Source organism: Balaenoptera borealis (assembly GCF_965194805.1).
Source record: "Balaenoptera borealis genome assembly, chromosome: 11".
In the NCBI taxonomy this organism is placed as follows: Eukaryota; Metazoa; Chordata; class Mammalia; order Artiodactyla; family Balaenopteridae; genus Balaenoptera; species Balaenoptera borealis.
Genome location: NC_138868.1, coordinates 4,503,885 through 4,526,276, shown reverse-complemented (window position 1 = coordinate 4,526,276; position 22,392 = coordinate 4,503,885). Strand labels below are relative to the sequence as shown.

The window sequence follows — 22,392 nt, the reverse complement described above, 5'->3', positions numbered from 1 at the left end:
CAAAAACAGATTCACAGGTACAGAGAACAGACTTGTGGTTGCCAAAGGGGAGAGGGGGTAGGGGAAGGAAGGAATGGGAGTTTGGGATTAGCAGAGGCAAACTATTATATACAGGATAGATAAACAACAAGGTCCTACTGTATAGCATAGGGGACTATATTCAATATTCTGTGACAAATGATAATGGAAAAGAATATGAAAAAGTATATATATATAAGAATATATATATAAGAATATATATGTATAACCGAGTCACTTTTCTATACAGAAGAAATTAACACAATATTGTAAATTAACTATACTTCAATAAAAATTTTTAATCTTTTTTTATAAATTTATTTTTTTTTAATATTATTTATTTTTGGTTGCGTTGGGTCTTCGTTGCTGCGTGTGGGCTTTCTCTAGTTGCGGCAAGCGGGGGCTACTCTTCCTTGTGGCGTGCAGATTTCTCATTGTGGTGGCTTCTCTTGTTGCAGAGCACGGGCTCTAGGAATGCGAGCTTCAGTAGCTGTGGCATGCGGGCTTCAGTAGTTGTGGATCGCGGGCTCCAGAGCGCAGGCTCAGTAGCTGTGGCACACGGGCTTAGTTACACCGCGGCATGTGGGATCTTCCCAGACCAGGGCTTGAACCCGTGTCCCCTGCATTGGCAGGCGGATTCTTAACCACAGCACCACCAGGGAAGCCCTTCAATAAAATTTTTTTAAAAAGGAATTGGCTCACATAATTATGATTTGCAGTTGGCAAACTGGAAACCCAGAACAGCCCGTGGTGTAGTTCCAATCCGAAGACCAGCAGCCTCAGGACCCAGGAAGAGCCAATGTTTCAGTTTGAGTCTGAAGGCAGGATAAAAATTGATGTCCTTCTTCCAAAGCAGTTAGGCAGGAGGAGCTCCCTCTTACTCAGGGGGAGGTCAGCCTTTTCTATACAGGCCTTCAACTGATTAGATGAGGCCCACCCAAATTAGGGAGGGCAATCTGCTTTATTTAGTCCACTGATTCAGATGTCAATGTCATCTAGAAACCCCCTCACAAACACACCTAGAATAATGTTTGACTAAAGTTCAGGGCCTCCAGTGGCTCAGTCAAGTTGACATATAAAATTATTCCTCATACCCTCACCAGTGTGTCTTTTTTAAAGTAGCATTATCAAAATATAATTCACGGGAGTTCCCTGGTGGCCTAGTAGTTAGGATTCCGGGCTTTCACTGCCGTGGCCCAGGTTCAATCCCTGGTCAGGGGACTGAGATCTCACAATCCGTGCAGTGTGGCCAAAAAAAAGAAATGCGCGTGCGCGTGTGTGTGTATATATATATATAAAATTCACATATGATATAAGATATAGTTCATCCATCTGAAGTGTATTTTCAATGGTTTTTAGTATATTCACAGAGTTGTGCAATGATCACCACAATCAATTTTGGAAAATTTGCATTATCCGCAAAAGAAACCTCCTACCATTAGCAGTCACTTCCCATTTGCCCCCAACTCTCTCAGGCTTAAGCACTAATCTACTTTAAGCACTAATCTACTTTAGGTCTGTATGGATTTGCCTGTTCTGGACATTTCATGTAAATGGAATCATACAATATGTGGCCTTTGAGTCCAGCTTCTTTCACTGAGCGTAGTGTTTTTGAGGTTCATCTGTGTGGTAGTATATGTCAGTATTTAATTCTTCGCTATGACTGAATATTATCTCATTGTATGGATATACCACCTTTTAAAAATCCATTCATCTGTTGATGGCTATTTGGCTTCTTTCCACTTTTTGGCTATGCACCATTTTACATTTCCATCAGCAGTGTATGAGGGTTTCACTTTCTCCACATCCTCATCAACACTTGTTATTACCTGCAGGTTTGATTTTTAAAAAATTTTTAAATTATTTATTTATTAGGCCACATTGTGCAGCATGTGGGCTATTAGTTCCCCGACCAGGGATCGAACCCGTGTCTCCTGAGTTGAGAGTGCGGAGTCATAAGCACTTGACTGCCAGGGAATTCCCACTGTAGTTTTGATTATAGCCATCCTGGTGGATATGAAGGAGTATCTCATTATGGTTTTGATTTGCATTTCCTTGAGGGCTAACCAATTTGTCTTTGACTTTGATTTTTTTTTATGAAGTTTTTTTCTATAAATTTATTATTCTCTTATGGCTTCCAAATTTTGACTTATAGAGAAAATTGTCCTCACTCTAGGGTCATAAAGAAATTTTCCTATATTCTCTTTTAGTACTTCTATGCTTTGAAGTTTTACGTTTAAAAGAAGAAGGAAGAAGATTACTAATTTACTGCAGCAAGAAGAAGAAAGTTTTCTCCTTGCCCAGCAACCACCCCAGCCAATGAGAAACCACCACCACTCAGCCAATGAGAAACTATCACCACCCTGAACTCTGGCTTTCCTCCAATAGGCTTTTTGCCTGGGTATATGCCTAGGAGTGGAATTGCTCTATTTTTAGTTTTTTGATGAACCTCTATACTGTTTTCCATAGCAGTGAGCCAATTCCTTATAATTATTGCTTGATATGATATTATATATAAAATGTTATGTACAGGTATGTATATCTCCTATATCCAATTGGTCTGCTTCTCTGGAGAACCCTAATACAGAGGGCAAACAGTAACACACATCAACACTGTGCACACACAAGGCCTTGACTCAGCAATCACAGTTCTGAAAATCCACTCTATTGATTGACTTCCAGGTGGACAAATTGACCTTTGTATAGTTATTCACTGCAACAATGTTATAGGGCAAGAGACAGGAAACACCCTGTGTCACACTGTGTGTGTTTGTTACAGGGCACAAATAGACTGTGGTAAAATAAACCATATTGATAGAACACTGTGTACCCTGAAACAATTTACAAATAAAGTTGAACAAGGAATCCCCTCCCAACTCCCTCCTTTCCTTTATAAAAGAATGCTCCTCTCTTAGTTTTTCAAACTTGCCTGTGGTTTGCCATAGCTTGCATGTCCCAAATTGGAATTCCTGAATCATTTTGCTGGTAAAATAACTAGCTATTTTATTTTAAGGTTGACACAATAAACGACACATATTTATAGTGTACGCTTTGGTAAGTTTTGACATCTGTATACACTCATGAAACCATCACCACGATTAACATAGTGAAGACATCTAGCACATCGAAAAGTCCCTCCTGCCCTTGATGGTCCCTCCCCACTCCTTCCCCTTTGCAGGCAACCAACAATCTGCTTTTTGATAATGATTCCATAGTTTTTACTATATGACTGTTACATAATTATTAGAGCAATTCTATATTGTTGGACATCTGCATTTATCCCATTTTTGCTATTTATTAATCCAGCCAGGATGCACATCCTTGTACAAACATAACTCTCCACATATCTGAATATTTTTTTGGGACAAATTCCTAGAACTGATATTACCAGACCAAAGGTTATGAATGTTAAGACTTTTGGGACAATTTGTGAAATCCTCTTTGTAAGGCTTGCTAGGTATGACATTCACTTTACATTTGGTTTTCTTTCTGGAAAGTTGAATCTTTTTGTTTTTATTTATTTTTCTTTTTCTTTTTTTTTGTTGTTGTTCTTTGTTGTTTTTTTCTTTCTTTTTTTTTGGTTGAATCTTTTTAATACAGAAGAAGGAGGAGGAGGAGGAGGAGGAGGGGGAGGGGGAGGGGGAGGGGGAGGGGGAGGGGGAGGAAGGAGAAGGAGAAGGAGAAGCAGCAGCTAACTCTCCAAGTGCAGCTCAGATGTTTCTGCTTGGAATAAGGGCTGGCTGTTTTGGGGAGGTGCTTTTGTGGCTGTGAAAGCAAAAAACATTAACATCTGATTGGATTGCCTCTTCCCTGGGACCCAACAGCACTCTGTACCTTGGTGGGGTCCTGCCCAGAGCAGGCTGTGATGGCACCAGCAGCCCACCTTCAGCCATGACCCACCCTACAGAAGTCTGAAGACTTCTGCATCAAGGATGGTGAGATAAAAACCTTGGATCAACTTCTTTGAGCTCAACAGGCTTCTCTGATGGAGTCTGGGCCTCCAGGCACAGGGTCCTCAGAGTGGCTGAGAGCAGTTCTGAGGCAGGTGGAGGGGAGAAGCAGGTTTGGGGGCACCAGACATGCCACCGCAAACTAGGCCTCTTTGGCCTTTGAATTATTTTGACTTAAAGGCCATTGAGAACCAGTAGACACAGGAAAAGCTCTAAAAATGGGGCACAGGTTTTCCTTTGTAAAGGAAATTTTTAAAAATTTATTTATTTTAATTTTGGCTGTGCCACACGGCTTGTGGGATCTTAGTTCCCCAACCAGGGATTGAACCCGGGGCCACGGCAGTGAAAGCGCCGAGTCCTAACCACTGGACCATCAGGGCATTCCCGGAAATTTTTATTCATAAAGGTAATTTCCTTTTGTAAAGAGTCTCCTTCTCCAATCAAGGAGGTATAGGACTTGAAACTCTCATCAATAGAGAAGATAAGACTTAAATCTGCATAGCGGGACTTCCCTGGTGGCACAGTGGTTAAGAATCCACCTGCCAATGCAGGGGACACGGGTTTGAGCCCTGGTCCAGGAAGATCCCAAATACCGCGGAGCAACTAAGCCCGTGCACCACAGCTACTGAGCCTGTGCTCTACAGCCCGTGAGCCACAACTACTGAGTCCATGCCACAACTACTGAAGCCCAGGTGCTCTAGGGCCCGTGTGCCACAACTACTGAGCCCACATGCTGCCACTACTGAAGCCTGCGAGCCTAGAGCCTGTGCTCTGCAACAAGAGAAGCTACCGCAATAAGAAGCCCACACACCGCAACAAAGAGTAGCCCGGCTCGCCACAACTAGAGAAAAGCTCGCGCGCAGTAACAAAGACCCAATGCAGCCAAATAAATAAATAAAAATAAATTAAAAAAAACAGACAAACTTGCATAGCAAACCTTACTAAACAACCCTTGATTATCATTCTTTTCCCAGTCACCTTCCTATAACTTGTATCCTCCCACTCCAAAGCCCAAATACTCTTTTCCTTGGTTTTAAGCTAAGATAGTATTTAAGGTCAAGTTCTAACTATCCCAGTGGGTTACTCATCACTCGTGCTCCCTTGTGTCCACATGAGATGACCATGTTAATAAACTTCTTTTTGCCTTTTTCTTTTTATTCTTCTTGGCTGCACCACGCAGCATGTGGGATCTTAGTTCCCCCACCAGGGATCGAACCCGTGCCCCCTGCAGTGGAAGCACAGAGTCTCAACCACTGGACCGCCAGGGAAGTCCCTGCTTTTTTCTTATTAACCTGTCTTTGGTCCGTCTCATTTATAGAGCCCTGGCTGGAGAACCTATGATGGGTAGAGGAAAATAATTTTTTCCTCCCCTGCCGGCACAAACCTCCCCAGCGAGGCTCGGGACATAGGCCACCTGGCCTCAAGCCAGGTGCCTCCACTTACTAGCAGTGTGGACTTGGATGTGTTTTTTTAACTTCTCCCAGCTTCAATTTCCTTATTTGTATTGATAATTAAAGGATAATAAAAGATTATTATAAGATTATTGTGAGAATTACGTGGGTGTGATGGTTAATTTTATGTGTCAACTTGACGGGGCTGAGGGATGCTAATAAAACATTATTTCTGGGCTTCCCTGGTGGCGCAGTGGTTGAGAGTCTGCCTGCCGATGCAGGGGACATGGGTTCGAGCCCTGGTCTGGGAAGATCCCACATGCCACGGAGCAACTAGGCCCGTGAGCCGCAGTTACTGAGCCTGCGCGTCTGGAGCTTGTGCTCTGCAACAAGAGAGGCCGCGATAGTGAGAGTCCCGCGCACCGCAATGAAGAGTGGGCCCCACTTGCCATAACTGCAGAAAGCCCTCGCACAGAAACGAAGACCCAACACAGCCATAAATAAATAAATAAATAAATAAATGGATCATCACGTTTAAAAAAAAAAAAAATTATTTCTGGGTGTGTCTGTGAGGGTGTTTCCAGAAGAGATTAGCATTTGAATCACAGAGTGGGTAAAGAAGGTGGCCTTGCCCTCGTCAGTGAGGCAGCACCATCCAACCTACAGAGGGCCTGAATCGAACAAAAAGGGAGAAGAAGGGCAAATTGTTTTTTCATAATTAAAAAATATATTTATTTATTGGGACTTCCCTGGTGGCACAGTGGTTAAGAATCTGCCTGCCAATGCAGGGGACACGGGTTCGATCCCTGAAGAGTGTGCCACTTCAGTAGTTGCGGCGCACGGGCTTAGTTGCTCCGTGGCATGTGGGATCTTAGTTCCCTGACCAAGGGTTGAACCTGTGTCCCCTGCATTGGAAGGCAGATTCTTAACCACTGGACCACCAGGGAAATCCCCAGGAAGGGTGAATTTGCTCTCTGCTTGAGGTGGGACATCCATACTCTGCCCTTGGACATCAGTGCTCCTGGTTTTTAAACTTTGGACTTGGAGTGGGACTTATATCATTGGCTCCCCTTGTTCTCTTGCCTTCAGGTTTGTAGTAGAATTATACTTTTCTGGGTCTCCAGCTTGCAGATGACAGATTGTGAGACTTAGCCTCCGTAACAGCATGATCCAATCTCTCATAATACATCTCTTTCTCTATATCTATATATAGCCTATTGGTTGTTTCTCTGGACAGCCCTGACTAACACAATGGGATTTTTTTGGGATTAAATGTTAACCTAAAACAATAAAATAGCCAGTTATTTTACCAGCAAATGGGTTTATTCAGGAGCAGCAAAGAATTGCAATATAGGCATGCAAACATGGCAAACCACATGCGAGTCCGGTAAAGCAGAGGAGAGGAAACCCTTTTATAGAGGAGAAGGGGGAGTTGGGAGGGACTGTTATAAACAAAAAGTCCACTGGAGGAAACTGGGGGCTGGAAGTGTAGTGGCCTTTCATTGGCTGAGTTATGACAGTCTCTCATGGGCTGAGCTGTTGCCAGGCAAGGAGAAAATCTTTGTTTCTCCTGCTGGATGTAGTAAGCAGTGTCACTTCCTGCAGAGAATCTGAATTAAGGTCAAGTGGTGAGAGCTCCCCCTTGTGGCCTCCTGAATCCATTTTAATGAGGTTTCCCTTTACTAATTTTCACAGTTATGATAACTCACGCAAAGTGCCTGGCGCAGCACCTGGCCTACAGCAAGCACTGGATGAAAGGTAGTGATGGAGTGGGCGGAGCCTGGAGGCGGAGAGAAGGGGAGAGGGAAGCAGTACTCCTCCCACACCTGCTGTGGGTCACTAGGCAGTCCACCTGTAAACTGACCTCCAGTGACCTCACCTGCCAGGTCCCCTCCACTTTTCAGAGGTGGAAATTGAGGCTTAGAGAGGGTCGAGCACTGGCTCAAGACCCGTAGCCAGTGATCAGTAGAGGCTGGAACCGAAAGTGGTCTGGGTGCGTCCGGGCACAGGATGAGATTCGGGTGACACAGGAACACAGTTTCGATTTTCACAGTTAGGCATTTGTTTAATATGTGTCAATAAACAGCTGCTACATCAAGGCTAGGACTTCATAGCTCTAATGGCTCATGACAAAGCTAAAGGAAGGGTTTAAGTAAAAAAACAAAAGTGAGGGAAATTAGAGAAAAGTGTTAGGTATTAACACCCATGTTGGTAGGCTACAGCAGAAATCAGGAAGGTCAAAGTTGAAGGGAACCTGGGAACGGTGGTGATAGGCAAGGGTCTTGCTGCTGAACCTCGCCCCAGGGAAATCCCTTCCTTCTGGAACAGACATCAGGTAAGAAGGACAGGTGCGGGATGGTGGTCTTAAGTTTCCAGGTGCCCCACTCTTGCTGGGGCAGCAAGACAGGTCCCATCATCCTAGCCCTGCACCCACCCCTGGACCCCTCCCCACTCTTCAGGGAAGGACAAAGGCCACTGGTCCCAGGGGTCCAGATACCCATCCCCAGTGGAAGGATGGGGACGTGACAAGAAAGAGAAGGCAAGAGTCTCTAGGGGAGGGGAGGTGTTTGGAGGGTCCCAGGTGTCCAGTTGGGACCACCTTGGCCAATTTTGCTTTGGTGGGACCTCCGCAATGAGTCCCCAACCTGCTGTGACACCAGTAGCCCTCCACAGTCCCAGAGGGAGCTCTGGGCCTTCCTTAAGACCTCCTGGCTGCCCATCTGCCGCTACCAACACCCATCAGATCTGCAGCTGACTGAGGGCTCCAGTGGATCTGACCCTTCTCTAGTCCTTTCTTCCTGCTGGTTTTTCCTGCAAATCATCCTAGAAACGTTACCGCTCCTCTCGAATTTCCTTTAGCCATTTCCCTGCATTATACACCCTGTACACCAGTGGTCCCCAACCTTTTTGGCACCAGGGACCGGTTTCGTGGAAGATGATTTTTCCGCAGATCGGGGGTGGGAGGGATGGTGATACGAGTGGCGGTGAGCAGCAGATGCAGCTTCGCTCGCTTGTCCTCTGCTCACCTCCTACCGTGCAGCCAGGTTCCTAACAGGCCACGGACCGACACCGGTCCACGGCCCAGGGATTGGGGACCCCTACTGTACACCATCTCCAAGCTGTGTTGCGATTTATAATAAGGAAAGTATATCTGGTCTTCATCCCTGTTCCTGGGGCAGAGTTCCTAAAACATACTCCTGGAATTTCCGAAAGGATAAAAGTCACCAGAGTGGAATGTATGTCTTTTGTTATAACTGGTCCCTTTCAGCCACACCTGATTTATATTAATGGGGTGACTTTCGGAAAGCTCCTAGTTCGAACTTTAAGCCTCACCCCCAACTTCTGAGGAGCAGAGAAGGGCTGGAAGTCGAGTTAGTCACTGGTGGCCAATGATTTAATCAATCATGCCAACTTAGTAATTATGGGATGCAGTGGAGGTGTTAGCTGACGCCATGGTGGTCATCATTCTGCAATATCTACGTGTATCAGATCATCATGTCATACACCTTAAACTTACACAGTGTTCCATGTTGACTATATCTCAATAGAGCTGGGAAAAAAACTTTTCCCCCCAAAATAAGTCATGCCTCTATAATGAAGCCTCGTTAAAAATCCTTAAAGTGCGGGGTTTGGAGAACTTCAGGTTTGGTGAACAAGAACATTCATGTGCCAGGAGTGTGGTGACTCCAAACTCCATGGGGGCAGATGCTTCTGTGCTCGGGGTCCGTCCAGGACTGTCCTGTGTGCCTCTTCACCTGGCTGTTCATTCGCATCCCTTAGTATCCTTTGTAATAAGTGAGTAATTTAGTAAGGAAACTGTTTCCGTGCATTCTATGAGGCTTGCTAGCAAACAGTCAGCCCTGAGGAGGCAGTCATGGAAACCTCCAGTTTATCACTGTCGGTCAGAAGCACAGGTGACAACCTGGACCTGCCATGGGCGTCTGAAGTGGGGCTGTCTTGTGGGACTGGGTCTGGGCTCTCTCCAGGTGGGTGGTGTCAGAATTCAGCTGTAGGACCCTCAGCTGGTGTCCCGAGATTCTGAGGATTGCTTGGTGTGGGGAAAGCTCCACACTGGGGGGCCAGACGTGAAGTCCTGAGTGCTGAGAAGTGTGAGGGTGGTCGTAAGAGCAGAGCAGAGAAGAAACATACAGGTGTTTTTTCTATTCACAGGTCTCTTACATTTTTTCTTTGTGCATTTGGTCATTTACTTTCTACTTCGTTGTTGCGTTCTCAGAGGCATTGTTTCACTTTTTTTTTTTTTGGCCATGCCACATGGCTTCCGGGATCTTAGTTCCCAACCAGGGCTCGAACCCACGGCCCCTGCAGTGGAAGCATGGAGTCCTAACCACTGGGCTGCCTGGACCGCTAGGGAATTCCCGTTTCACTTTTTTTTTTTTTAATTAAAGTTCTAAAGTTTTAATTAAAGTTCTAATACTCTTTTAAAAAAAAATATTTATTTATTTTTGCTGGGTCTTAGTTGCGGCATGTGGGATCTAGTTCCCCAGCCAGGTATCGAACCCAGGCCCCCTGCATTGGGAGCACGGAGTCTTACCCACTGGACCACCAGGGAAGTCCCCCCAAGTTTCACTTTTTTAAAAAAATGTTTTCATGTATTTATTTATTTTGGGCTGCATTGGGTCTTCGTTGCTGTGCGTGGGCTTTCTCTAGTTGCTGCGAGCGGGGGCTACTCTTCGTTGTGGTGCGTGAGCTTCTCATTGCAGTGGCTTCTCTTGTTGTGGAGCACGGGCTCTAGGCGCGCGGGCTTCAGTAGTTGTGGCGCATGGGCTCAGTAGTTGTGGCTCGCGGGCTCTAGTGTGCAGGCTCAGTAGTTATGGTGCACGGGCTTAGTTGCTCCGTGGCATGTGGGATCTTCCCGGACCAGGGCTTGAACCCGTGTCCCCTGCATTGCCAGGAGGATTCTTAACCACTGCACCACCAGGGATGTCCCGCTAATGTCCCCACTTGGCAGACAAGGAAACCAAGGCACGCAGTAAGAACTTGCTCAGGGCACAGATGGAATAAGTGGCAGAAGTGGGGTTCAGCCTTGCTGGGCTGGCAAGACTCCACTTTTTTTTTCTTTAACATCTTTATTGGAGTATGATTGCTTTACAATGTTGTGTTAGTTTTTGCTGTATAACAAATAAAATCAGCTATATGTATACACATATCCCCATATCCCCTCCCTCTTGTGTCTCCCTCCCACCCTCCCTATCCCACCCCTCTAGGCAGTCACAAAGCACCGAGCTGATCTTCCTGTGCTATGTAGCTGCTTCCCACTAGCTAGCTATTTTACATTTGATAGTGTATATATGTCAATGCTACTCTCTCACTTCATCCCAGCTTACCCTTCCCCCTCCCCGTGTCCTCAAGTCCATTCTGTACATCTGTATCTTTATTCCTGTCCTGCCCTTAGGTTCATCAGAACCATGTTTTTTTTTTTTTTTTTTAGATTCCACATATATGTGTTAGCATATGGTATTTGTTTTTCTCTTTCTGACTTACTTCACTCCGTATAACAGACTCTAACTCCATCCACCTCACTACAAATAACTCAATTTTGTTTCCTTTTATGGCTGAGTAACATTCCATTGTATATATGTGCCACATCTTCTTTTTTTTTTTTTAAAGGATATTTATTTTACTTTTTTTTTTAAAGGAATTCCTTTATTTTTATTTATTTATTTATTTATTTATTTATTTATTTATTTTTGGCTGTGTTGGGTCTTCGTTTCTGTGCGAGGGCTTTCTCTAGTTGCGGCAAGCGGGGGCCACTCTTCATCGCGGTGCGCAGGCCTCTCACTGTCGCGACCTCTCCCGTTGCGGAGCACAGGCTCCAGACGCGCAGGCTCAGTAGCTGTGGCTCACGGGCCTAGTTGCTCCGCAGCATGTGGGATCCTCCCAGACCAGGGCTCGAACCCGTGTCCCCTGCATTGGCAGGCAGATTCTCAACCACTGCGCCACCAGGGAAGCCTGTGCCACATCTTCTTTATCCATTCATCTGTCAATGGACACTTGGGTTGCTTCCATGTCCTGGTTATTATAAATAGTGCTGCAGGGGCTTCCCTGGTGGCGCAGTGGTTGAGAATCTGCCTGCCAATGCAGGGGACACGGGTTCGAGCCCTGGTCTGGGAAGATCCCACATGCCGCGGAGCAACTGGGCCCGTGAGCCACAATTACTGAGCCTGCGCGTCTGGAGCCTGTGTTCCGCAAAAAGAGAGGCCGCGATAGTGAAAGGCCTGCGCACCGCGATGAAGAGTGGCCCCCGCTTGCCACAACTGGAGAAAGCCCTCGCACAGAAACGAAGACCCAACACAGCCATAAATAAATAAAAATAAAAATTAAAAAAAAAAAAAATAGTGCTGCAGTGAACATTGTGGTACATGACTCTTTTTGAATTATGGTTTTCTCAGGGTATATGCCCAGTAGTAGGATTGCTGGGTCGTATGGTAGTTCTATTTTTAGGTTTTTAAAAACCTCCATACTGTTCTCCATAGTGGCTGTATCAATTTACATTCCCACCAATAGTGCAAGAGGGTTCCCTTTTCTCCACACGCTCTCCAGCATTTATTGTATGTAAATTTTTTGATGATGGCCATTCTGACCGGTGGGAGGTAGTTTTGATTTGCATTTCTCTAATGATTAGTGATGTTGAGCAGCTTTTCATGTGCTTCTTGGCCATCTGTATGTCTTCTTTGGAGAAATGTCTATTTAGACCTTCTGCCCATTTTTGGATTGGGATGTTTGTTTTTCTGATATTGAGCTGCATGAGCTGCTTGTATATTTTGGAGATTAATCCTCTGTCAGTTGCGTCATTTGCAAATATTTTCTCCCATTCTGAGGGTTGTCTTTTCGTCTTGTTTATGGTTCCCTTTGCTGTGCAAAAGCTTTTAAGTTTCATTAGGACACATTTGTTTATTTTTGTTTTTATTTCCATTTCTCTAAGAGGTGGGTCAAAAAGGATCTTCCTGTGATTTAAGTCAAAGAGCGTTCTTCCTATGTTTTCCTCTAAGAGTTTTATAGGGTCTGGCCTTACATTTAGGTCTTTAATCCATTTTGAGTTTATTTTTGTGTATGGTGTTAGGGAGTATTCTAATTTCATTCTTTTACATGTAGCTGTCCAGTTTTCCCAGAACCACTTATTGAAGATGCTGTCTTTTCTCCATTGTATATTCTTGCCTCCTTTATCAAAGATAAGGTGACCATATGTGTGTGGGTTTATCTCTGAGCTTTCTATCCTGTTCCATTGATCTATATTTCTGTTTTTGTGCCAGTATCATACTGTCTTGATTACTGTAGCTTTGTAGTATAGTCTGAAGTCAGGGAGCCTGATTCCTCCAGCTCCATGTTTCTTTCTCAAGATGGCTTTTGCTATTAGGGGTCTTTTGTGTTTCCATACAAATTGTGAAATTTTTTGTTCTAGTTCTGTGAAAAATGCCATTGGTAGTTTGATAGGGATTGTACTGAATCTGTAGATTGCTTTGGGTAGTATAGTCCTTTTCACAATGTTGATTCTTCCAATCCAAGAACATGGTATATCTCTCCATCTGTTTGTATCATCTTTAATTTCTTTCATCAGTGTCTTATAGTTTTCTACATACAGGTCTTTTGTCTCCTTAGGTAGATTTATCCCTAGGTATTTTATTCTTTTTGTTGCAATGGTAAATGGGAGTGTTCCTTAATTTCTCTTTCAGATTTTTCATCATTAGTGTATAGGAATGCAAGAGATTTCTGTGCATTAATTTTGTATCCTGCTACTTTACCAAATTTATTGATTAGCTCTAGCAGTTTTCTGGTAGCATCTTTAGGATTCTCTATGTATAGTATCATGTCATCTGCAAACAGTGACAGCTTTACTTCTTCTTTTCCGATTTGGATTCCTTTTATTTCTTTTTCTTCTCTGATTGCTGTGGCTAAAACTTCCAAAACTATGTTGAATAATAGTGGTGAGAGTGGGCATCCTTGTCTTTTTCCTGATTTTAGAGGAAATGTTTTCAGTTTTTCACCATTGAGAATGATGTTGGCTGTGGGTTTGTCAAATATGGCCTTTATTATGTTGAGGTAAGTTCTCTCTATGCCAACTTTCTGGAGAGTTTTTATCTTAAATGGGTTTTGAATTTTGTCAAAAGCTTTTTCTGCATCTATTGAGATGATCATATGGTTTTTATTCTTCAATTTGTTAATATGGTGTATCACATTGATTGATTTGCATATACTGAAGAATCCTTGCATTCCTGGGATAAACCCCACTTGATGATGGTGTATGATTCTTTTTATGTGCTGTTGGATTCTGTTTGCTAGTATTTTGTTGAAGATTTTTGCATCTATATTCATCAGTGATATTGGTCTGTAGTTTTCTTTTTTTGTGACATCTTTGTCTGGTTTTGGTATCAGGGTGATGGTGGCCTTGTAGAATGAGTTTGGGAGTGTTCCTCCCTCTGCTATATTTTGGAAGAGCTTGAGAAGGATAGGTGTTAGCTCTTCTCTAAATGTTTGACAGAGTTCTCCTGTGAAGCCATCTGGTCCTGGGCTTTTGTTTGTTGGAAGATTTTTAAATGTCATTAGTAAGTCTTTTTTTTTTTTTAATTTTATTTATTTATTTATTTATGGCTGTGTTGGGTCTTCGTTTCTGTGCGAGGGCTTTCTCTAGTTGCAGCAAGTGGGGGCCACTCTTCATCGCGGTGCGCGGGCCTCTCACTATCGCAGCCCCTCTTGTTGCGGGGCACAGGCTCCAGACGCACAGGCTCGGTAGTTGTGGCTCACGGGCCTAGTTGCTCCGCGGCATGTGGGATCTTCCCAGACCAGGGCTCGAACCCGTGTCCCCTGCATTGGCAGGCAGATTCTCAACCACTGCACCACCAGGGAAGCCCCTGTTGGAAGATTTTTAATCACAGTTTCAATTTCAGTGCTTGTGATTGGTCTGTTTATATTTTCTATTTCTTTCTGGTTCAGTCTTGGAAGGTTGTGCTTTACTAAGAACTTGTCCATTTCTTCCAGGTTGTCAATTTAATTGGCATATAGTTGCTTGTAGTAATCCCTTATGCTTCTTTGTATTTCTGCAGGGTCAGTTGTTACTTCTTCTTTTTCATTTCTAATTCTGTTGATTTGAGTCTTCTTCCTTTTTTTCTTGATGAGTCTGGCTAGTGGTTTATCAATTTTGTTTATCTTCTCAAAGAACCAGCTTTTAGTTTTATTGATCTTTTCTATTGTTTCCTTCATTTCCTTTTCATTTATTTCTGATCTGATCTTTATGATTTCTTTCCTTCTGCTAACTTTGGGGGTTTTTTTTGTTCTTCTTTCTCTAATTGCTTTAGGTGTAAGGTTAGGTTGCTTATTTGAGATTTTTCTTGTTTCTTGAGGTAGAATTGTATTGCTATAAACGGCTTTCTTAGAACTGCTTTTGCTGCATCCCATAGGTTTTGGGTCATCGTGTTTTCACTGTCATTTGTTTCTAGGTATTTTCTGATTTCCTCTTTGATTTCTTCAGTGATCTCTTGGTTATTTAGTAGCACATTGTTTAGCCTCCATGTGTTTATATTTCTTACAGTTTTTTTCCTGTAATTGATATCTAGTCTCATAGCATTGTGGTCAGAAAAGATACTTGGTATGATTTCAATTTTCTTAAATTTAGCAAGGCTTGATTTATGACCCAAGATATGATCTATCCTGGAGAATGTTCCATGAGCACTTGAGAAGAAAGTGTATTCTGTTGTTTTGGGATGGAATGTCCTATAAACATCAATTAAGTCCATCTTGTTTAATGTGTCATTTAAAGCTTGTGTTTCCTTATTTACTTTCATTTTGGATGATCTGTCCATTGGTGAAAGTGGGGTGTTAAAGTCCCCTACTATTATTGTGTTACTGTCAATTTCCCCTTTTATGGCTGTTAGCATTTGCCTTATGTACTGAGGTGCTCCTATGTTGGGTGCATAAATATTTACAATTGTTATATCTTCTTCTTGGATTGATCCCTTGATCATTATGTAGTGTCCTTCTCTGTCTCTTGTAATAGTTTTTATTTTAAAGTCTATTTTGTCTGATATGAGAATTGCTACTCCAGCTTTCTTTTAATTTCCATTTGCATGGAATATCTTTTTCCATCCCCTCACTTTCAGTCTGTATGCGTCCCTAGGTCTGAAGTGGGTCTTTTGTAGATAGCATATATACGGGTCTTGTTTTTGTATCCATTCAGCCAGTCTATGTCTTTTGATTGGAGCATTTAATCCATTTACATTTAAGGTAATTATTGATATGTATGTTCTTATTACCATTTTCTCAATTGTTTTGGGTTTGTTTTTGTAGGTCTTTTCCTTCTCTTGTGTTTCCTGCCTAGAGAAGTTCCTTTAGCATTTGTTGTAAAGCTGGTTTGGTGGTGCTGAATTCTCTTAACTTCTGCCTGTCTGGTTTTAATTTCTCCATTGAATCTGAATGAGATCCTTGCTGGGTAGAGTAATCTTTGTTGTAGGTTTTTCCTTTTCACCACTTTAAATATGTCTTGCCACTCCCTTCTGGCTTGCAGAGTTTCTGCTGAAAGATCAGCTGTTTACCTTGTGGGGATTCCCTTGTACGTTATTTGTTGCTTTTCCCTTGCTGCTTTTAATATTTTTTCTTCGAATTCAATTTTTGATAGTTTGATTAATATGTATCTTGGCATGTTTCTCCTTGGATTTATCCTGTATGGGACTCTGCATTTCCTGGACTTGACTATTTCCTTTTCCATGTTAGGGAAGTTTTCAAGTATAATCTCTTCAAATATTTTCTCAGACCCTTTCTTTTTCTCTTCTTCTTCTGGGACCCCTATAATTCGAATGTTGGTGCGTTTAATGTTGTTCCAGAGGTCTCTGAGACTGTCCTCAATTCTTTTCTTTCTTTTTTCTTTATTCTGCTCTGTGATAGTTATTTCCACTATTTTATCTTCCAGGTCACTTATCTGTTCTTCTGCCTCAGTTATTCTGCTATTGATTCCTTCTAGAGAATTTTTAATTTCATTTATTGTGTTGTTCATCATTGTTTGCTCTTTAGTTCTTCTAGGTCCTTGTTAAACGTTCCTTGTATTTTCTCCATTCTATTTCCAAGATTTTGGATCACCTTTACTATCATTACTCTGAATTCTTTTTCAGGTAGACTGCCTATTTCTTCTTCATTTGTTCGGTCTGGTGGGTTTTTACCTTGCTCCTTCTTCTCCTGCATATTTCTCTGTCTTCTCATTTTGCTTAACTTACTGTGCTTTGGGTCTCCTTTTCGCAGGCTGCATGTTCCTAGTTCCCGTTGTTTTTGGTGTCTGCCCCCAGTGAGTAAGGTTTGTTCAATGGCTTCTGTAGGCTTCCTGGTGGAGGGGACTGGTACCTGTGTTCTGGTGGATGGGGCTGGATCTTGTCCTTCTGGTGGGCAGGGCTGCGTCTGGTGCTGTGTTTTGGGGTGTCTGTGAACTTTGTATGATTTTAGGCAGCCTCTCTGCTAATGGGTGGGGTTGCACTCCTGTCTGGCTAGTTGTTTGGCAAAGGTTGTCCAGCATTGGAGCTTGCTGGCTGTTGGGTGGAGCTGGGTCTTAGCATTGAGATGGAGATCTCTGGGAGAGCTTTTGCTGTTTGATATTACGTGGGGCTGGGAGGTCTTCGGTGGACCAATGTCCTGAACTCAGCTCTCCCACCTCAGAAGCTCAGGCCTGACAGCAGGCCGGAGCACCAAGACCCTGTCAGCCACACGGCTCAGGCAGCCGTCCTGTCATGGAGTCACCTGAGAGCCGGGCGTCCTAGCGGGGACTCCTCTCCTCAGGTCCCAGAGATGCCTGAGGGGCGGCCTCCTGTCAGGGGCTTCCTGGTCAGGTGCAGTGGCCTGAGGGCCGGGCGTCAGGTCTGAGTCATGCAGGGCACTGGGCACTTGCCTTCTCTGCTCCAGAGTGCAGCGTCGGGGGGTTCGGCTGGCGTTTGAGGCCCAGGTTATGGCTTCCACCCAGGTTTACATCTGGGCCCCAGGTTTAAGACTTGGGGGGTTTCAAGACACCACTTTGAACAATTCAAAAAAACCCCTCAGGGGCTTCCCTGGTGGTGCAGGGGTTAAGAATCCGCCTGCCAATGCAGGGGACACGGGTTTGAGCCCTGGTCCGGGAAGATCCCACATGCTGCAGAGCAACTAAGCCCGCGCGCCACAGCTACTGAAGCCCCCGCACCTAGAGCCCATGCTTCGCAACAAGAGGAGCCACCGCAGTGAGAAGCCCGCGCACTGCAACGAAGAGTAGCCCCTGCTCGCCGCAACTAGAGAAAGCCTGTGCACAGCAACGAAGACCCAACACAGCCAAAAATAAATAAATTTATATTAAAAAACAAAAAAACAAACAACCCCCCCCTCAGTTCGTTATTTGTCCAAACCTTCAGCCCCAGGAAGATCTCCCTTGGCCTCGGTTAAGAGGGGAGACTCGGGGCTTCCCTGGTGGTGCAGCGGTTGAGAATCTGCCTGCCAATGCAGGGAACACGGGTTCGAGCCCTGGTCTGGGAAGATCCCACATGCCGCGGAGCAACTAGGCCCATGAGCCACAACTACCGAGCCTGTGCGTCTGGAGCCTGTGCCCCGCAACAAGAGAGGCCGCGATAATGAGAGGCCCGTGCACCGCGATGAAGAGTGGCCCCCACTTGCCGCAACTAGAGAAAGCCCTCGCACAGAAACGAAGACCCAACACAGCCATAAATAAATAAATAAATAAATAAAATAAAACCAAAGTTTAAAAAAAAAAAAAGAGGGGAGACTTGGCCGCTGAGCTTCCTCAACCCTGGCCGCCCATATCAGATCTGGGGAAGCAAAAAGAAACACCGTCACCCCTCTATGGTTTAGCTTCTTTGTGTGTAAAATGGTGAGAAACGACAGTACCCACGTTGCAGGGCTCTTGGAGGTGCAGATGATTTAGTGCACCTGGCCCAGAGGCCTGAGCCCAGAGCAGCTCACAGATGTCTCCACTGTCAAGGTCTGACCTGCATGGACCTCCCAGCAATGGCGTCAACTCTCCGCTCCTTCGTCCCCTCGGGGCAGGGGCTGTGTCTCCCCACACTCGCACACACTCCTCTTTGGCTTGCTGGCTGCAGGCCGGCCCCACGCCAGGCAGTTTTACTTGGAAATGATCCCTCCGCAAGGTGGTCTTTGTCCCCCCGAGATCGTTCCAGGACAACCTGATAACGACGCTGCCAGTCCTGAACTCTTATCAGGAGCCTGGGGTAGGGCTGGACTCCTGGAAGCGTTGCCCGGGTTCCAAGGGGACGATGTGTCTCTGGTGGCCGCCCACAGGAGCAGAGGAAGAAGAAAGCCAGACGGCGTCTCTAGGGAGGTGAGCAGCCTGGGTTCTGCATTTCCCCGTCTCTGCCGCGGGGCCTCGCAGGAAGTGGGTCAAGGGGCACCCAGCCGCCAGGTGTGCCGCCCTTATCTCCGAGAACCAGGCCCTGCGGGTTTGCGCCCTGACTCAGTGGAAGTGGCCCCAGGAGTCCGAGGCGCCCGGGGCGGGGAGATGTCGGGAGGAAGCTGCCCTCCTGACAGCTGGGCTCACCTGCAGGAAGCAGAGCAGCCCTGCCGGCACTGTAGAGCAATTTACATCTTTATTTAAAAAGTATTAAAAAAAATTTTTTTTTGGCCATACTGCACGGCATGCGGGATCTTAGTTCCCCAACCAGGGATTGAACCTGTGCCCCCTGCAGTGGAAGCGCGGAGTCTTAACCACTGGAGTGCCAGGGAACTCCCAACTTACATCTTCAATGTTTGTAGAGCTCTGACTGTGGTCCTGCTGGACACCAAGGACTCCATCTTTTCTGTAAAACTGCTGGGCCAGCCGCCTCACCCGACGCCACTGGGCAGGCTCCACCGACCCTCCGCCTCCCCCAGCCCCCAAGCCCCCACGCCTGCGGCCCCGAGCACAGCCTGACACCCACCCCGCAGATGGAAGGAGCCCCTTCAGCCCTCCCCTGGTCAGCAGCAGCATGGAATTAGGGGTTGTGACGGAGACATTCGTGCATTCACCTGCATCCCTGCTGCGGGCCAGGTGTGGTCCTGGATGCTGAGTGTACGTTAGTGGGTAAAACAGATACGTTCCCCCCTCCTGGAGCTGGCGGTCCAGTGGGGGAGGGAGGCAGAGGAGAAACCCGGGACAGAAATACACGTGTGCTGACACCAGGTAGAAGACGGGGAGCAGAGACGGTGACCTGGGGAGGGACCTGCTGAGATGGGACAGCTCCACAGCCCCATCTGAGCTCGTGACATGTTTCAGTAGCAGCCAGGCCCCCTGGTTAGTAACGGAGGTGACAGTCTGATCAAAGCCCTCGTGCCTGGCCCGGGGCTGTCCTGCATCCCATCGTCCCCTTTCACGCTCTCCCTACATGCTCCGCCCCCGCTATCTGTCTGGACCCGCTGGGACCCGCTGGGAGGTTTTGGGGTGACCGCGGACTCGGGTCTCGGGCCACACCTGGCCCTGAGAGGGTTGGCCCTGCAGCCTGGCGGAGGGAACTGGGTGGAGGACGGAGGGGCAGCCTGAGCTTGGGAGCCGGGCGAGGCCAAGGTGGTGCCCGCTGGGCAGGGGTCTGGATTAACAGGGCGGAGCTGGGACAGGGAGGCAAGCAGGTGCTTGGAGGTGAAGGCCCCACCGTAGACCCGAGCAGCAAAGTATTCCTGTGAAAAAGGGAACAGACACCGGCCTGGGAGGGCCCGGCAGGCAGCGAGATGACAGGCGGTGAGGGTGGTGTGGCTGGAGCCCCCTGCCAAGCCCAGGTGACCTGCAGCTGCAGTGTCCTGTCACCGGCCAAGAACAGCTGGGAGGGAACAGTCATCAACGACAGCCCCGGGAATCCAATTTTTGCCTTTTTTTTTTTTTCAGTCAACTGATGTGACTCATTAACCTAGTGGGTTTTTTCCCTTTGTTTAAAAAGTTGTGGTGAAATATACATAACATACAATTTACCAACTTAACCACTTTTAACTGACAATTCATCGGCATTAATGACATTCATAATGTTGTGCAACCGTCACACTATCCACTTCCGGACTTTTTTTATGACCTCAAACAGAAACCTGGTGCCCAGGAAGTGAGAATTCTGTGTTTCCCCTCCCCCAGCCCCTGATGACCTCTAACCTACTTTCTGTCTCTATGAATCTGCCTATTCTGGGTATTTCACATAAGTAGAATCATACAGTATTTGTCCTTTTGTGTCTGGCTTCTTTCACTCAGCACACTGTCCTCAAGGTCATCTGTGCTGTAGCAAGTGTCAGAATGCCACTCCTTTCTTTTTTGGCTGTGGTGGCTTGCAGGATCCTAGTTCCCCAACCAGGGATCAAACGTGTGCCCCCTGCAGTGGAAACGTGGAGTCCTCACCATTCCTTTTTTATTGCGAATAAACACGTCCATTGTAGGTGTAGACTACATCTGTTTATCCATCAGGATGGACACGAGTTATTTCTGCCTCCTGGCTGTTGTGAATGACGCCTAGTCCCGCTTTTAAAAGGAGTAATCTTTCACCAGTTCGACACCGACGTCAGTGCTTTACAGGCACGTCACCCGCTCCCCAGAGCACAGTGGCTCTGTCTCTTTCTAGGATCACAAATGCTGCCTAGGCGGAGCAGCTGCTGTCGCCCAGAACCCTCACGGTGGTCCAGAGGGTGGGTACTAGTATCGCCCCCATTTGAGGGATGAGTAGTTGAGGCCCAGGGACCAGATAACGTGCCCAAGGACTCCTTGGGGGGTGGGTCTGGGGTTCACACCCAGGTCAGTCTGGGTCCGGAGCCACCCACCCCCTCCCCAACTACGTAAGCTGTGCTGCCTGACTACGACAGATGATTTCAGAATCTGTTCTGTATTTCAAGCATATGGATGTGCGTAAGTTGAAGGATGTGGGAGGTGGTTCCCATCTTACCTGCACAGGTAAAACGGACCACAGGAGTGGGCCCTAGGCTGGCCAAGAGGACCCAGAGAGAGCCAGGCCCCGGGATCCAGAGCCGTGGCTCTCAGAGCAGTCCACACGAGCTACAGCGTGTGGAAAGTTATCACAGATCCTGACGCGGCGGTGTCAGAGGGAGCACACCCACGCTCTGAGGTCGGCCCACCATCCCTGCCGCCCACCCCAGGGGCACTGCAGCCAGTAACCAGCGGCCGGAATCCAGAATCTCCGCATCCAGCGGGAGTGCTGCCCCCTGCTGTACATGGAGGTCACTGCAGGAGGGGGAGTGTCCCCATGGGCCTGGCCAGCCGGCATCCGCCAGCATCCCCGAGGGCGACTGGGTACCTGAAAGGGGGCAGGGAGGAGAGGGGGAGGCCTCCTGGTGCCGTGCCGCCCGCCTTTCTCATTCCCCCGTCATGGGACTCCGGAAGAAAGTATTAACTACAGTTTGATAAAGGGTTTTATTGTGTCTCTTGAAAGCCCTAACTATTCTCTTGGAGGAAGCCCGGCCTCTGTGAAGGACACAGAACCAGGAGCCTGGGCTGTCCGGGAGACCCCCGCTCCCTACACTCGACCCCCACCTCCACGTCCTTCCATTTGCCCTCCAGCCCTGGCCCATCTGGTTCAGGACCCCTCCCTTGTCACAGGGGTCAGCTGCCGGCCTGACCCGCCCCAGACAGCAGCCCCCAACCCTTCAGGGACAGGAGGCTGCCTTTAGGATCAAGTTCAAAACTGCTCTGGCCCCTCTGCTCTGTCACTTCACATCCAGTTCCCAGACGTGCTGCGCTGCCCCAGCTCTGCAGCCCCACCGCCGCGCCCTGGCCTTGGACATAGTGCCCCCGTCGGGCACTGTGGTCCTCCTTCCCTGCTGGACCCAGCGGAGCAAAAGGACCAGGGCAGGGACTCTGCACCCAGATACACTGGCCTGGTTTGTATCTCAGCTTCTTAGAAAAGCAAATCACTAGAAACAGGTAATTGGATTACCCAAGGGATGGAATTTGCTCATGTTTTTGTACATCTTGCCCAGGAGTGGAATCCAGATCGTGTCTCTCCTGGCGTCAGCTCCTGGGCCCCAGCGGTGTCCCCCACGTCACGCCCCTGCGGTGCCCGGTGGAGGGCAGCCAGTAACAT

The 22,392-nt window shown here is 46.7% G+C and overlaps 1 protein-coding gene across 1 annotated transcript in view; it reads right to left on the bottom strand.

The window, feature by feature from the left end:
- Nucleotides 1-22,392, bottom strand: part of MRPL21 (mitochondrial ribosomal protein L21) — a 36,654-nt gene that overhangs the window by 1,781 nt on the left and 12,481 nt on the right. The gene's annotated exons all lie outside the window — the stretch shown is intronic.